Source organism: Lepisosteus oculatus, chromosome 10 (assembly GCF_040954835.1).
Source record: "Lepisosteus oculatus isolate fLepOcu1 chromosome 10, fLepOcu1.hap2, whole genome shotgun sequence".
Classification (NCBI taxonomy): Eukaryota; Metazoa; Chordata; class Actinopteri; order Semionotiformes; family Lepisosteidae; genus Lepisosteus; species Lepisosteus oculatus.
The window spans coordinates 15157889-15164888 of NC_090705.1; the positions used below are offsets into that span (position 1 = coordinate 15157889).

The window sequence follows — 7000 nt, forward strand, 5'->3', positions numbered from 1 at the left end:
ATTCTATTTATCATTGTTCTCAACAATGATTAAGGATCATACAAATTAATCATAAAGGTAGTAATGGGCATACACGTTTTTTTTTTTAATGTGTAATATAGAAATATAGTCCTATATTTGAAATATAGTTCCAATCAAAGTAGTACTTTTTAGGAGGTTGTTCCTATTGAAACCTGCAGCTCAATTAAAGAGTCACACCACACTTGCTCTCATGAAGCTCTGTTCAAGGGGGAGTCCTTAAATGAATCAGCATTTTTGGCTGCCTATAACCACTGCCTCTGGAAACAAAAGATGTTCATCGCAATGCAGTCCCTGTCTGTTGACAAATTGCCTCTTCAGTAGGTCAATTGCTCACTTAACATGACTAGCAGCACAATATAGATTTTGATAATAGCAGTTACATTTCTTTTTAAAATGAACTCCTAAGCTTTTAAACGTTCAAATTCACATCCTGTCTCATGCTAACAAATGTTTACTAAAATAAAATATTAATTAGCCAATGGCACCACATGGAAAATCAGTGTCAGAACTTGGAAACATTTGTGCAATTAAACATGCTGTTTCTTTGTTACTGTACCTGAGGTAGGTTAAATTTGGACACTCTTTGGTTAGTTTTACGATGTCATTACAAACAAACAAAAGCCATTTTCAAAAAGATTAAAAAAAAAGGTTTTTGGTTGAAGGATCACTCAGAGGAACTCCTCGACACAATGGACACGTAGTGAGAAGCACCAGAAATCTCTGGTGAGATTTGATCTACTACTGTTGCTGGATGCACTATGGCAGCTTCCTTCACACTGGTAAGGCTGAAAGGGATTTGCCCAGAGATGTTAAAAGTGCTAAGTCAAGTAACAGGGGAGCATCGTCCTTCAGTGGAGGAGTTCTTGTTTACAAGGGATGACTAGAGTAAGCAGGAGGCAGTGAGGAGGTTTGGTGAGCCCTCAGTTTGCCGGTTGTGGTGAAGAGGAAGCTGAAATATCAGACATAGGTTAAGATTTTTACAATCTTACATTTATACAATCGCTTGCATTATTGCATTCTAATATCAGTTCTTAAATTTCACTTGGAACAATACTGCTTAATTACACCATTATACAAGAATATGTTAATTGTTTATGGATTGAGGATACCGAGGTTAAATATTACATAAAGAACAAAGGAAATCTAGAAAATACAGAACAAACAAATGATTTCAAAACACAATTAAAACAGATATAAGGATCCTTGAGTGGTAGCATTTATTACTGTTATTATTTTCCTGCCTTGTCTTGTGACGGGCTAGAAACCCATCTATAGTACAGTCCTGCCTAGCACCCTAGGTTTCTGGGACAGCCTCTGGATTGTCATGGCAATTACCAGGAATAAGCAGCTTTTGGATAATGAACAGATGGAAGATTTTACAGTTATTATTATTGGACATTAATAGTGATAGCATAGCACTACTACTACTAAAAAAAAGCCTAATTTTACTTCTTTATCTTCTAAACAATAATGTACACATGAAAAAAGCTTAAACAGGCACTATATCTGATTTTAATAGATAAGTGTTTTTAAGGTGATGTATCATTGTTATTGCATTCTTTTCTGTTGGCAGCCCTACAGGCATATTTTTGGACTCAACCAGGTTAGACAAACTGTTATGTAATGTTATGTAACTATCCTTAAACAAAAGCAGTAACCTCTCTCTGGTCAGACCTGTCAATTACATTCATTGGACTTAGTCTGTCAGTTCTAAATGTAAGAGATTTAAAAATGCTGGAAGCAAAGCAGAGCCAATCTGAATGTTAAGTCTGTACATCCCATTAGATGTCTTGTGTTGTCTTTGTCCTTGGCTTGTCCACATTTCTGAATCATTTCTTCAGCAAGAGAGCACACACTACCCCCACTCAGCCTATGCATTCTGACAATGGTGCAGAATCATTTGCAAATGCAGTGCATTTGCAGCAAACCAATCATATATTTTTCTCCCTTTGAAACAAAAATAAGTGTAATATAGAGATAAAATGTTTGTCGTTACACAATGATATTGGAAGTGGATTGGAAAGATAATTGTTTTTCAATTCAATTCAGTGTAACGTAGGGACTTGATAATAATAGTACGTTTTGGGAGATGTTAGCAGTATCAAGCTGGACAAATTCTTTCTTTCATGCAGGATAAAGGAACAGTATAACAGTATAAGTATGTCTCTATTTGTTATACCTTGCTAGTCCATCAAATAGCTTACCAGAAATGAAACACTTCAGACATTCTTTTAGTGCAGCTGGGAATATTCAATATAAAGTGATATCTTAATGGAATCTTTCCAGATAACAAAATCTATACTAATTATAAAGATTGAGGTAAAAGTTATCCTCAGTAATTAACAGTGTTGCCATGAAAACTCTTTGCTAGTGAATTATACTGTTAGACGGGTTCCATTGAGCCTTATAAAAGACAAAAAGTGATGATCACATATGTTTAAAAGGTGTTTTAAAGATTGTTTGCCTTCACATCACACTTCCAGTATACCACAGAGAGAAATTCATTATTCATTTGAAGGACAATATGCAAAAAAAGAAGACTTTAAACCCTATGACAATAAGAACATAGAACTGTGGAACTGTTCTGCATTAAAAAATCGAAAACCAGAAAGAAGGGATGCATTGGTGTCAAAAGAATTTGCACATTATCAGATTGATATCACTGGGCTCTGTGTGATGTGAGTTGAGTGAAGATATTCTACAACTGGAAAGACAATAGATGTGAGCCAGACTTTGCCTCTGCAATCAAGTCTGGTCATGAAAATCCCATAGAAATATCAGACAAGATCATAATTTATTTATGCAAATGCATTTATTAGTGCATATGTCCCAAATATGATAAAGGAGAATATTATGTATAATATATATTTCTGTGTGTATATTATATAGAGAAAAATATTCACATATGCATATTTGCATATGCTTTCATATCAGTATGGTATATTATATGATTCTAAGTAACAAGAGCGCAAAAATAAATGAGTTTTTCCCATTATGCAGTCAAATTTTATGAAAAGATTTTCTATTAAATGTTAATTTAAAAACATAAAAGGCAGTTAACCTCTGTATTGCGTAATGATTTTTTAATGTAAAATAGAAACTGGATTATGAAATCAGTTGCAATTGCACTTCTGTTATGTACTTTTGTAGTACACACACAGAAACTAACTCCAATTATTGTTTTTGGTGCCTGTGGCAGAAAGTAATGAATTATGTAAAAATGGTTCTGACAAACTTGGCATCTGGTATGAAATGCACAGCATGGGCCACTAACAATAAGAACATACAATACAATTAGTCTGGAGCAGTCATGTTGTTTTGATTAATGGAAAGGTTCCACGTGTCTTCCTGAACAACTGTGCAAATGTTTGGCACAATGAATACAGAACTCATTTTATTCACCTTAATGACCCAAGAGAGGGAGAGTCTGATGATGTTGCCATTGAGGGAAACAAGCAGAAGGGAGAAGAAGCAAATGGCAAAACAAAGGTTATATTCAGGGGCAAGGTCTTGGGATTTCAGAAATAGGGAGCGTGCGTCCTATTGTTTTTAGAATAAAAGATTACAATTGAACAACAACATCACACCTCTTCCTTGACAATGCGCAACTATTCAGAAGATGTATTGACATTTTATTCAGCTATTTCGCATGCTAATGTTTAACCTTATGTTCAACTAAATTTCCGGTTTGCGATTTGCAGATGCTTTTGACGTGAGATTCTAAGCAGAAGGCCAATTAACTCTGTAAGACCCTTCTTATCTTAAATCAAAGAGCATATAAGAGATGGTATGAATAAAAGCAGTTTGCCCCAAGAAAAATGTTTTATAACATAAAATTAAACACTGTAAAAATAAATAACATAGTTGCACTATGGAAAACAAATTCCTACCATATTCTGATGTCATATCCCAGAATAGCAGAGTTTTTTGCACACCTTTTGCAATAATTATTGATAATTTATTTAACACATTTATCATTAATATGTTGTTAAAAACTTTATTAACATACAAGGTATCAACCACAAACAAAATAAGTTGCTGAGATGCAGAGCGGCCACAAGAAAAACCTTACACCTAGGCTCACAATGCAATTTTATTTTAATTATTAAGTTGCTGCATCTTATGACACAAATCCCTTAACAGTTAAAGAGCAGATTCAATTAAAATGGTTAAAAAGTATCCCACACCAGAAGTTAAAACGTGATTCCTATTGATGTCTAGAAATCCCTTCTCAGGCTAAAAAAAGTTTCAAAAAAATTGAAAAAATTGAAAATCATAACCCTCACATATAGAAAATACACCTACCGATAACTGAAATGATCACAAATACTGCATTACAAAAAAGGCAGCACCTCTAACCCAGTGAAACCAAACTAGCAATGAAACAGGAAGAAGTAGTTTTATTCCATGTAGTAAAAGAACAGAAAAGAAACACTTCTCCTGTGGATGAACAGCACTTCTTCAGGTGGATGAACAACAATGAAACAGGTTGCCTGTTATGGGTTACTGTGACGTGAGGGTATATTTTCTACTTGTGAATGCTATGATTTTTAAAAAATAATTAGCTTTATGGAATGTGAAACATTATACGTTCTTTTTCCTTGTTTTGTTACTTCATTTGAATTAGGTTAGCTAAGGTGATTCCTACTGTCATCTTCATGCTGGGAGATTGTTCAGGAAACAGCTCAGTTGTAATCATGTGGTTATATCACTAGTCAAGAAAATTTATCTCAAATACCACCAATTACAAGTTAATAACAAATCGTAATTTGAATGAGCATTTACAGTTTAAAAGACTGTACTGAAAACCCCAAAATATGGATTTAAAAGACTTGTTTTTACAAGAACTACTTTTCTTACTAAAATAATAGCCCTTTAGATACAAATTAGCTAAATTTAAGTTTTCTTGAATTAAAGATGTCTGTGATGGACTGGCATCTTGTCCAGGGTACAGTATATCCTGCCTTGTCCCCATTGCTCGAAAAGGCTCCTGCTCTGCGACTCTGTATTAAATGAAGCAGTTAGAAAATGGATGAATGACACAGAAAATTAAATGAATGAGACACCTTCAACAGTCAGAACGTCTTTTAAAGGATTAGGGTATGTGTTAGAGAGCTTTTGCCATGATTCCTTAGTGCCATATTGAGTTTATAACAGACGTTCAGGAGGAAGTTCTGGATAAAGCATCCGAGAATGGATCAATGTGTGAATGACAGGATGGATGACATGAATACATTGTTTAGAATAAGACTATTCTAAATTATTATTTCAGTTTTGTTAAATTAATAAAAGTTGGCAAAAATGTGTACTTCAAATTAACACTTCACTAGTATCAAAATTCTGATTCTGTTTACATATTTGCCTTGGCAGAACCATGGATGCCATGCATGGTTTAACTCCCCTCTCACACATCTGCATCCAAGTGAGATGGAACATGAAGTCTGTGGTTTGTGCACATTGTCAACAAACAGGTAACTAAACCTTCAGGACCACAAACACATTTTTCCATTTTTTTTTATTTTAAATTCATTGCATTCTAAATAAATACAGCATTTCTGTATGCTTCATTGTTAGTAGAGCATGGTGTAAAATTCATCTGTGCGGCGTTGGATGAAAATGTTTTCTCAGTCTAAAGGTGATCACTTCCTTTAAAAAACAGAAGGATGGAGTAGAAACCACATTACTGTACTAATACAAAGCAAAACAGTGACTGAAGTTATACTTTATTGCGTCATGGAATAATAACCCGTGGGCAGCTTAAAAGGATATTAGTTTAGTAAAACCTGAGAGACAAGTAAAAAACACATTTGTGTCAGGTTTTTTTTTTTGGTTTTCTACATTCTATCAATAAGGAAGTCCTTGATCCCTTTAATACGTGTGTAAATACTGTTTCATATGAATTGTTCAAATGTGTTCTTAGGCACTGTGTGCATTTAAATACAGATAAAAAGTAAATAGGGTACTTGGGCAATTATGAAAAGAGGAAATTAAGATATTTGGAAAGTATTTATTGCTCAGTTTATTTTGATAACAGAGGTCAGTGCTGTGTGCTGAAGCACCTGTCTCCATTTGTTCGTGGACGTAAGAAAAAAGATTTATTTTTAAAATATCGTCTGTGGAAAAATCAACATTCCTCTTGCCAAGGGAAGCAGGTGTACTCAGTGGTGTGGACCTTTTTGGTCGTACCCTGCTACAGCTCGTTCGTCACCATTCACTTTTAGCGCACATCATGTAAACTCATAGAAGGTTACTCATGCCGTCTTTCAGGCATGCTTCATCAACGTTGATTTAGGTCATTGGATTTGTTGTTCAGACCAGACTATGAATAACAAAACTCAGCAGCTGGCCGGCCCTACCTTCCACATCTGACATTAATATTTATGATCAGATACGCAGTTTCAGCTCAGACCTCTTCTGGGTTCCTTGCACAGCCCCATTGTTTCTCCGGGGTATCCATGGCAACCGCAGTGGCAGAAGGCGAAGGGGTTGACGGCGACACTTCCAGCACAGACTGTATATGAGGATGAAATTAAAACAGCTCCCAAAGAAAGTGTTAAAGACCGACCAGAAACTGTCTGCTCAGTTCTGCTCCTCGAAACAGCTTCAAATGGTTAGCATTAGCATTACAATAATAGGAAAGAAAATGAATGCAAACAGCCTTCAATTTTTAGACATTATTAAAGAATTATTTAAAATGGGTCAGTTCTTTTTTATATATGCACACATATACGCATTATTTTTAGCCTATGTCTGAATATGTGTGAATATACAGTATATGCCTTTTTTAGAAAAAAAATAATCCTGTTTCATTAGACATTTTATGTTTCAGAGTAAACAGGTCCAGTTTTTAATATAAATTACTGCATGAACCCATCCATAGATATTCATGAATCAAAATGAAGAATGCATTTATTTTGCAGCCCTTTTTAGTGCTATTTCTGAAAATGTCCAGACATTACCAAGAGAAATAGAAAGAAAA

At 34.7% G+C, this 7000-nt stretch overlaps 1 long non-coding RNA gene across 1 annotated transcript; it reads right to left on the bottom strand.

Moving 5' to 3' along the window:
- Window positions 1-5521: 5521 nt before the first annotated feature.
- On the bottom strand, window positions 5522-6463 carry LOC138241434 (uncharacterized). The gene is made up of 2 exons (XR_011190657.1): window positions 6378-6463; window positions 5522-5667 (listed from the first exon to the last, which is right to left on the bottom strand). It is a non-coding gene; the product is annotated as an uncharacterized lncRNA (long non-coding RNA).
- Between the last annotated feature and the right edge of the window lie 537 nt (window positions 6464-7000).